This window comes from Mastomys coucha, unplaced genomic scaffold (assembly GCF_008632895.1).
Source record: "Mastomys coucha isolate ucsf_1 unplaced genomic scaffold, UCSF_Mcou_1 pScaffold8, whole genome shotgun sequence".
NCBI classification, from domain to species: Eukaryota; Metazoa; Chordata; class Mammalia; order Rodentia; family Muridae; genus Mastomys; species Mastomys coucha.
This window is the reverse complement of record NW_022196914.1, coordinates 78,748,866-78,759,916: the sequence shown is the minus strand read 5'-3', so window position 1 is coordinate 78,759,916 and position 11,051 is coordinate 78,748,866. Positions and strand designations below refer to the sequence as shown.

Genomic DNA, 11,051 nt, shown 5'->3' with positions numbered 1-11,051 from the left:
TCTATGTTCACTTTCTGTCAACTGCTTGTTTGGCCTGCTTCTTGACCCATGGTTGACTTTATTTAATCCCGTCTGCAATATTTAATCAGAAAGCTCTTGGATTAAAGGTGTGTGTTAAGGCTGAGCCATCCTACAACTAAAAACAGGTTTTTCCAGTAAATAATACAATCTCCAGGTTCACAGTGTGAATAAATATCCTGCAACAGTTAGTAAATGTGATTTATTTGAAAAAAATATGTATTTGACAGAAAATTAGAGAAATAACAAAAGATACTAGATGAACAGAATATTTTGTGCTTCAGTGCTAAAAGTAGTAAAAAGCTTCCTTTAAACTTTAAAATATTGTCAGTCTTTGCTGTGATACTCCAATTTACTGCAACGAACCCTCTTTGGAGTATTGTCCTACATTTATCTTTTTCTATTAATTCTTAATGATGTTATTCTGGATAATATATATTTCTTTAAAATTACTATTGGAGGCTTTATGTATTGTAAGGGATACCTTCTATGAAAATATAATGACTTATTGATTTCAGAAGTCATCACATAACATCAAAAATATCCAGAAATATTAGAAATTATTGTGTTTATTTTCCTGGCATATATACTAGTAAATACTCCTAGTTATAGAAAGACTAAACCCAAACACAGTCAAGTTTCAGGTATTAGAAATAAGTTCCTGAAGCCCATCAGAGGAATGTAAAAACTCACAATAGTTCTGCTGACATTAATTAACATATGTATGTTTTTTCTAGTTTAAAAAGCCAGATAAGGTATATTCTGTCATCCTTGGAAAAAATGAAATAACTAACATAATCAACACTTTTTTTTACTTTAATCAAAACAAAGGAGTTTGTCAATAGCACTGAAAGACATGACCTTGAAAATCCTGTTTAAGTCCTCTTTCCAACCAGTTATGAACGATGGACATCTCTTGGGACAACTGGTACAAGCACAGCAAGACAGGATAAATCCTGAAATTCCACATCACACCAGTCAAAATGGCTAAGATCAAAACTCAAGTGACAGTAGATGCTGGTTGTAGAGAAAGAGTAACACTCCTTCATTGTTGGTGGGATTGCAAGCTGGTACAACCACTACCGGAAGAAGCAGGAGTATGGACTGGGATGACCTGCTGCCAACACTAAGATTAGCCCTCATCACATACACTCAGTCTCAGTTCGAGGAGGCAATAAGAAGTACTGTGCTCTGAGATTAGATGTGGGGAACTTTTCCTGGGGCTCTGAGTGTTGTACTTGCAAAACAAGGATCATTGATGTTGTCTACACTGTATCCAATAATGAGCTTGTATGCACCAAGACCCTGCTGAAGATCCACACTCTGCTTATTGATAGCATACAGTACCAGCAGTATCTGACTCCTGAGGAGGAATAGGTTTTAAACAACAACAACAACAACAAAAAACCAACTAAATATGGTGAGAAAGTATGATGAAATGAGAAATACTACAAAAGGAAAAAGAATACCCAAATCAGCAGACTTCTGGAGGAGCAGTTCTAGTAGGGCAAGCTTTTCACCTCAAGACCAGGTCAGTGTGGCGGAGCAGATGGCTATGTGCTCAAAGGCAAGGAGCTGGAGTTCTATCTGAGGAAGATCAAAGCTTGGAAAGGCAAATAAACCATCATTCATAGTTATACTCGTGTAATAAAGATATTTGCTGTTCTAAAAAAAAAAGAAAGAAAGGAAGGAAGGAAGGGAGAAAAGGAAAGGAAAGGAAAGAAAAGAAAAGAAGAGAAAAGAAGAGAAAATCCTACTTAAGTGTCTTTTCAATATGTTCCTGCATGTAGTGTTCCTGATACTGTAGCATCATTTCTCCCATTCATCATACATCATCATCATAAAATGTGCTCTGTCCTTATGTCTGTACTCTTGCTTAAGGACAGTATAGTTATTTTTATATTCTTCTCTTTCAAGAAAAATGGATTTGGGGTTTAGAAAGACTTCCCATATCTGGGTCGTGGATCATTTTGCTCATTAGCTTATAAATTGCACATATGATTTTGTCTTGGTGAGCTATTTCTTTTCTACAAAATGAAGCCAATAATTTTTGCTTTACAGATTAAGGATTGCTATTTCATTTATATGTGTTATTGTTCTTCTCTCTCTCTCTCTCTCTGTGTGTGTGTGTGTGTGAAGAGAGAGAGAAAGAGAGAGAGAGAAAGAGAGAGAGAGAAAGAGAGAGAGAGTCTGCATGTGTGTATAAATGTGTGTGCATCTCTGTGGTGTGTGTCCATGTGTATATGTGTGAATGTGTATGCATGTGTGCACAAGTGTGTAGAAGTTAGATGCTCATGTTCCACTCTAAGTGTGGAGACAGTGATTCTTGTGAACCTAGAGATCACATGTTCATCCACACTGACTGGCTTTGGGGCTTTGGGATCCTCCTGTCTCCTCCAGAATTGGCATTATGTGCCACATTACAGTTCTTTAGTGTGGGTGCCAGGAATAAGAACTCAGATCTTCATGCTTGAGCCATTTCCCAAGATCCTCTCTTTCTTTGAAATGTTACTGTATAAATCCACTCTGAGAGAAGATATGTCATATGCTGTTGATGTTTTATCCATAGTAACAGAAGCTCTGTATGTTAACTGAACAAATTAACCCCTGGATATATTTACTTTCCCAAATGTCCTTGCTATACCATGACCACAATAAAATATGAAAATGTAGAATGTGCAGTTCTGAAATGTTTTTGACATCTTACTTTATTCCTTGTCGCTCATGATTTCTGTTGACTAGAGACTGGAACCAAAGTAGCAGAGGGCCTAGCTACAGGACTGGAATAATTGGTATGCTGTGACTTAAAAGCCTACATTAAAAAACAAAAACAAAACAAAAAACAAACTATGTTATCTGAGCCCCAAAGCTTAGGTTGTAAGATTGCCATATTGTTGTGATAAAACTTTATATTTTATTGAAGGCAGGACAGTACTGTCTCAGTTTTCCCTATGGTAAATGAGCTACCTTTGAGGGTGAGACACAATAAAGATAATATTCATCTGTTCTCATAGTTTATCATAATAGCTCCTTTGTCAAGATATTTATTTTTACATAAGTCCTTAGAATTACCTGAATTAAATACACAACACAGAAAACATTTATATCAGTCAATAAACTTGGTATAGCAGAGGATTATAAAGACACTTAGACATTGTTGGTTTGAATGAGAATTTTCCCCAAGTACAGGTTTTGAACCCTTGGCTTCCAGTTTGGTGAGGTGATGTTTTGATGGATGAAGTATATTACCAGGGGCAGACTTTGAGCATTCATAGCTTGCCCCCCCCCTTCTAGCTCAATTTTTATGCTTCTTGTTCTGGTCTCTACTGCCATTTCTTTCTTACCTTTATGGACTCTACCTCTGGAAGTATAAGCCTAAATGAACTCCTTCTTCTATAAATTGCCTTGGCTGTGGTATTTGAGCCACAGCAATCGGAAACTAACTAATAGAGAAACATAAAGCAGGCACTTTGTCTTTCTTCCCTCCTTAACTGAACTGTAGATTCTGTACATTTTATAAAGTAAAACTACAAAGACTAATATTTGGCCATTTATTCTGCATACTGTTGCTGTGTAATGCAACAAATACCTGGCTTACTGGTGTTTCAAACCCTTTTTAAAGACTCTTTGAATGAAAATTTTGGACATGGACCAGTAAAGAATGTTAAACTGTTTTATGGTGTCAGCCATCTGAGATGAGAAGAGTTGAAAGCCAGAGAGACTACAGAATCAGAAGATGGAACTATCTAGAAATTATTTATATGCTGTGTCTGGAGGCTTGTGAGGAAGACTGGCTTCAAGGAATTTTAAAACTCTATAGAGGGACTGTGATGGTTGTATATGCTTGGCCTAGGGAGAGGTACTATCAGGAGGTGTGGCCTTGTTGGATTTGGTGTGGGTTTAAGATCCGCATCTAGCTGCCTGGAAGTCATTCTTCCACTAGCAGCCTTCAGATGAAGATGTAGAATTCTCAGCTCTGCCTCTACCATGCTCCCCCTCGATGATAATGGATTGAACCTCTGAACCTGTAAGCCAACCTCAATTAAATGTTGTCCTTTACAAGACTTGCCTTGGCCATGGTGTCTGTTCATAACACTAAGTCCATAATTAAGACAGTTGCAAAAGACTCCAAACAGAAGTGTTCAATAAGAAAAACAGAAGCTGGAGTGACTGCTCAGTAGTTAAGAGCAAGGAGTGCTTTACCAGAAGACCTGGGTTCCCTTCCTAGTACCCACATAGCAGCTAATAGTCATCTGGAAATCCAGACCTACATATCCAACCCCCTCTTCTTGTTTCCATAGTAAGCACACATGCATGTGATACACAATAATACCAAGATGCAGGCAAAACATCCATAGTTAGATAAATCTTTTTAAATGAAAGATAGAGGCTTATTTATTCTCTCCTCAGTTTGTCAGAGCAGATCCTGGGCTTCTGAAAGGGAATGAAGTAGAAGTGTCTATCTAGCCTTTCTCTTTATAGAAAGAATGAAGAAGTGAGTGCAGTTTAAAATAGCCATAGCCACACATTTGTACAGTGAAGGAAAATAAGTACTTCCACATCTTGTCATGTTTGATTTTTGTCCAATGATACTGTAAGAGACAGTGATGAGTGAAATAATTTAGGTCACCTGTCTGTCTAGCTTAACAGTTTAAGAAGCAGAGAACCCAGAAACCTGAGTGACTGAGCCAGCAGGACAGTTACACTAAATGAGTTTCATTCTCTACTGAAATGAGGATGCTGCTTCTATGGAAGCTGGTAAGTTAGGGTACGCAGTCTGGTTAAAGACAAAAAGAACCTTTTATATTTAAATGTATAAAACTAAAAAAAGGGCAACGTTATTGCTCTTCAAAGCTCAGTACCTTTTCTAATTACATTCTGGCAGAAACACCTGTCAAATCATTCTTGCTTATTGGATCACCCAATTTCTCACAATCAGGTTGTTAAAACTAATATACTAAAGTAGGGGAGAAACTATTTAACTGCTGAATATGTTTCCTGTAGTAGAAGGAAAGTTAATTGTTTTGGGAGGTTTCATGTGTCCTTTACAAAATGAATATCCACATTATCTGGTACAGTGCAAAGACTAATTTCTGGCTTCCACTTGCTATATGTACTTCTATATACCGAACCATCTGCCCCGGAGCATGATCATTTTCTAAAGGGCATTTGTAACTTTGAACTTCCACCTCAGATTCACTGGGAAGGGAATAAGAGTGTAACTCAAGTCGGTCCATTTTTCCAAAATGATATACTTCATAAAGCTTAGGGAAGAAAACTGATGCTATTGTATCTAATTCATCATTTGTTATATAAAAACAATCTGTTCTTCTGTGGTTCTAGTGAAGCAATTATTTCAACAAAATGTGAGTGCTGTACATGGCAGGGTGGTAAACCTGAAAGAATACATTTAAGTGCTCTATAAAAACTGTTAGGATAAAGGAGCCATGCATCCTCCACACTATGAAATTAGTTACAAAGTCCACCTACACTTTCGGGAATGCTGGCTTCCTGTGTCATCTTAATGGATTCTGGGTTAGGCTGAATGTTGAATGTGCCAAGCCTCCACCTCCATGCAGCTCGCTGGTGATAATTCCACTTTTATTATGTGCTTTCAAATAATCCATTTAACTGATTCACTGAATTAAAATTTGGTCTTAGTGGTGAGGAACTTCATATTCAAATTAAATACTAATAATACTAATATTCCACCTAGATTTCCTGGGAACCTCCCAACTTCTGGCACACTGTAGTTTTTTATGCTAATGCTCACATTTATTTATTTATTTATTTATTTATTTATTTATTTATTTAATCTGGCAATGAACTGGATCATGGCATGGAATCAAGAATAGAATTTGCTGGAATAGGTTGCAAGGGTTTTGAGACTTGTTTTTTTCTCCTCACCAAATTATTCTTCAGGACTCGTAGATTAAAATTATTTTAATGCAGGTCATGATGATGGGCATTTCCCTCATCCCAGAGTGATACTTCTTCAGGGGCTTCTGAAGAAGATTTATGCTACACGACTCAAAAAGATAACTTTATTCTGCATACTGGGACCTTATAAGTGCAAATGTTAAAACAATTAGTAAACACAACCTTTAACGTTTGATTACAGATAATTAAGGAAAGGTAATCTCATATATTTTCAAATGAACCCTAAAACAAAAGGGTTAAACTCAAGGATGCACTTCAGCTCAACCTCTGTATAAACTTCTCTATAAACACCTTATTGTCAGAGAGGACAATATCTGAGACATCAGTTTGTGTGCCATTTCATGAAGGTAGACTGTTTAAGTTGGGGAGAGTTCACCTATATTTTGTGTATGCACATGTGAGTGTGTGTGTGTGTATGTGTGTGTGTGTGTGTGTGTGTGTGTATAGGCCAGAGGAAGTTGGCATGTGCCTTGCTCTCCACTTTATCCCTTTGATAGTCTTGCACTGCGTGAAGATTGATGTATTTTCAGTGAGGCCAGGGAACACCAAGAGCTGAGATTAGGGATCCATGTGGCCAAGGGAGGCTTACTCCAGGAGACCTGAGTTCAAGTTCCCATGCTTGCTTCACAAGCTGTCTTACTCACTGATCCATCTCTTGACACCAAATTGCAATTTTATAAAGGAATTTGTTTCCTGTGAAAATCATGCCTGTATTTCATGTTTCTAATTTTCTATTCTTTTTCCTTTTGGGATTTCTAAATGATTATCCTCATCTGTTTGAATATATCAGGTATCAGGCTTTGTTTATTGTATAAAGTTCTTTAATATTAGATAATGCTTATCTTAAAAACTAAGTTCATTCATTGCACATACTTAGGTAGAAAACCAAACCTGAGGTCATCTCCCACACGCTACTAATTACTTCCTGCCTGCTTGACATCAGATAATAAATGCTATATGCCTTCCTCTTGAAGAAATTATTTCTGATTGTGGTGTTAACATGAGGTTGTGAAGGCTTCTGCTGTAGAAATCTCATCTCTGGGACTGATGCTGTTGTGCAGAAACTTAGTACTCAGGTTCAATATACCCAAAAAGTCACAGAAAGTGAAATCAAAGTGTCACAAAGATCAATACCACAGTGAAGTTACCCACTGGAATTTTTAAATATTGGGTCTTCTACAAAGATTATTTCAACATATCATTATGGTGTTATTTGCTTTTTACAATTTGCTACAATCCAATGTATTTGTTAACTGATAAAAATAAGACCAAGAATATTCTTGATGTTAGAAACTTTGGAATGAGTAAAGAATTTAAACAATGAACACAGAGGATTCAAATGTGTACTCACTTGCTGCACTTAAAGGTAGTAATAAGGAGGCACTGACTGACCAAATCTCTTTTGTGGGCATGTAACATGAACAAATTTATGTACTTTCTTTACACACACACACACACACACGAGTGCGCACACATACTCACATTTGAACACACAAAGTATATGTGAACTCTCCCCAATTTACACATTGTATTTTCATGAAATTACACATATTGATGTCTCAGATATTGTACTCTCTGACAGTAGATACATATTATATATATGTATGAATGTATATGCATTTATAAAACTTTTGTTTACCATTAATGTGTCTGTGCCTGAAAGATTATTGCAGAACATGGTATAGAAAGATTGTATGTTCCAAAGGTGGTAGATGACTATGATGAATCTGTTTTCTGCACATAATGGAGTGGTTGTACATACAAATTCTCAGCAGCTAAGATAGCATGCACAAGACTTGTACAGGCTCAGGTCAACTCTAAGAAACTGCTGGCAATTAATAGATGATAGGAGTTGAGGGTGTAACCCTTGGTGAATTGGCCACCCTCTATTGAAGGTTGCATATCTAAGGTACGTAGTTAGCACAAACTGTACTTGATGGTTTACAAAAACAAAGAAGATACCTCAAGTTGGGTAGTTAAGGAATAGGGGCTAGAATATGAACAACATGCATTATATCAAGTTCTCAAAGAACTGGAAAATGATTTAAAAGAAAAATCCAACAACAACAATCAAATCAAATACAATTTCTACCCTCAATAAAAATCACATGAGTTTGTTTATTCTTGTTGATGATCTTCTAAAGTCTGTGTTTCTACATATCCTCTACAATGAAACATCTTTCCAAGGATTTTGAGTTCCTGAGTAGGGGGTTTTATAGTCCCATTTGTGGAATCATCCATGTCTGATTCTCAATAACAATAGGCAACTGAGATGTTAGATGTGCCTCAGTCCAGGTGATGCATATTGAAATGAGTTAATAAGTGGGTTTGGAAATGTAACTTTTGAATCGTAGAATGAGTGTCATTTGAAGCAATTAAGTCACATACAATTGATAGCTTTAAAAGTACTTTATTTCTGAACCAAATTAGTTAATCTACTACCTTACTCTCTTAAGTGATGGAATTACAGGGATTCATAATGATGTCTAAATACAAATCTGACTCTTTAAATGAAATCATTACACATGAACATGTAGTTTTAATAATATAGACATTTGCCCTGTATATTTTACCAAATTTATTGTAGTCATGATATCTTACAAAGCACAAGAGTATTACAATATGGTTATTGACACTAATATAACTATTGACAACTAATACAATTTATTTGATGTTTCATTAGTTAGTTTTTTCATTGCTGTGAAAAGAAACCCAACAAAATCAACCTAAAGAGTGGTTTATTTAGATGCATATTTTGAAAGTATAGTCCATTGTAAATTCCAGAAGAGGTTGATAAACAAAGGCAGTCATTTAAACCTTTAGAAATTGATAAAAGAGTGTATATCCCACAAGGAAACTGATTCATAAGATTCTATTAAATGTTGTTAAAAGTCTGTTGTTAAAAGTGTATGAGATACCTTGTCCCTTTCTCCAATCTGCCACCAGTTCATCATCATCCCTGGAATACTGAGTGTGGGTAGGATCACAACCTTTTCGAGTTCCCAATAAAGAACTTGGTATTTTTCTTAGATTTCAGGTTTGTTGCATCACCTCATCTGTATATATTAGAGGTGGAATTATGGCCATATTTTTGGAAATTATTACTTTTGCTTATTTGGAGGAGATGAGTGGAATGGAATTTGCAATGAATTATTCTGTACTATGTATATTTTTACCATTTAAAATAAAAAAAAAATGGGTCTTTTAAAGGCAGGAACAGCCAGGAGGCACAGGCTGCAGAAGTGACAGAGCAGCTGGGACAGGGTCCTTCCCCAATCTACACCCAGAAGGTACACCTGTTCCACAGCCCTCTGTTCACCTTTCCCACTAGGGGATATCTGGTCTCCAGGGAGTGCTCTGAGCCCCAGACCCAGGCTAGCACACCATTTCATCTCTGGTGACTTTCTAAGGCAGGACAAGCCATGAGGCACAGGGAGCAGAAGCAGCAGAGCAGCTGAACAGGATCCTTCCTGCAACATCTGCACCCAGGAGGGATGGCTGATCCACAGCCTTTTGTATGAGGATCTTACCAGGAGAGAGCTAATCTCCAAGGAGTGCTGACACAGGCTTACATATTCACAGGAGGAACAAGCTCCAGCCAGAGACAGCAAGAATATCTAACACCAGAGATTAACAGATGGTGAAAGGCAAATGTAAGAATCTTACAAGTAGAAACCAGAACCCAGTACTCCCACCACAGCAAGTCCTGGATACCCCAACACACCTGAAAAGCAAAATTTAGATCTAAAATCATATTTCATGATGCTGATAGAGGAATTTAAGAAGGACATAAATAACCCCCTTAAAAAAATACAGGAGAACACAGGTAAACAGGTATAAGCCCTGAATGAGGAAAAACAAAAATCCCTTAAAGAATTACAGGAGAACATGAGTAAACAAGTAGAAGCCCTTAAAGAGGAAACACAAAAATCCCTTAAAGAATTGCAGGAAAACACAACCAAACAGGTCAAGTAATTGAATAAAACCATCCAGGATCTAAAAATGGGAGTAGAAACAATTAAGAAATCACAGAGACAAGTCTGAGATAGATAACTTAGGAAAGAAGTCAGGAGCCATAGATGCAAGCCTCATCAACAGAATACAAGAGATAGAAGAGAGAATATCAGGTGCAGAAGATAGCATAGAAAACATTGACACAACAGTCAAGAAGATGCAAAATGCAAAAAGCTCATCACCCAAAACATCCAGGAAATCCAGGACACAATAAGAAGACCAAACCTAAGGATCATAGGTATAGAAGACAGTGAAGACTTCCAACTTAAAGGGCCAGCAAATATCTTCAAAAAAATTATAGAAGAAAACTTCCCTAACCTAAAGAAAGAGATGCCCATGAACATACAAGAGGCTTATAGAACTTCAAATAGCTTGGACCAGAAAAGAAATTCCTTCTGTCACATAATAATCAAAACACCAAATGCGCAAAAGAAAGAAAAAATATTAAAAGCAACAACGGAAAAAGATAAGTAACATATAAAGGCAGACTCTATCAGAATTCTGCCAGACTTCTCACTAGAGACTATGAAAGCCAGAAGATCCTGGGCTGATCTCATACTGACCCTAAGAGAACACAAATGCCAGCCTAGGCTACTATATCCAACAAAACACTCAATTACATTAGATGGAGAAATCAAGGTGTTAGATTACAAAAACAAATTTACACAATATATTTCTACAAATCCAGCCCTTCAAAGGATAATAAATGGAAAACTCCAACACAAGGATGGAAACTACATCCTGAAAAAGTAAGAAAGTAATCTTTCAACAAAACTGAAAGAATATAGCCACATGAACAGAATTCCAACACTAATAACAAAATAACAGGAAGCAATAATTACTTTCTTTAATATCTATTAATATCAATGGACTCAATTCCCCAATAAAAAGACACAGACTAACAGACTGGCTATGTAAACAGGACCCAAAATTTGTTGCATAAAGGGAACCCACCTCAGTGACAAGGACAGACACTCAGTAAAAGGCTGGAAAACAATTTTCCATGCAAATAGTCCCAAGAAACAAGCTGGAGTAGCCATTCTAATATTGAATAAAATCGAATTTTGACCTACAATGAT

General features: G+C 36.7%; 1 pseudogene; it reads left to right on the top strand.

Moving 5' to 3' along the window:
- The first annotated feature begins 923 nt into the window (after nt 1-923).
- Nucleotides 924-1,638, top strand: LOC116083325 (annotated as a pseudogene).
- Nucleotides 1,639-11,051: the final 9,413 nt, after the last annotated feature.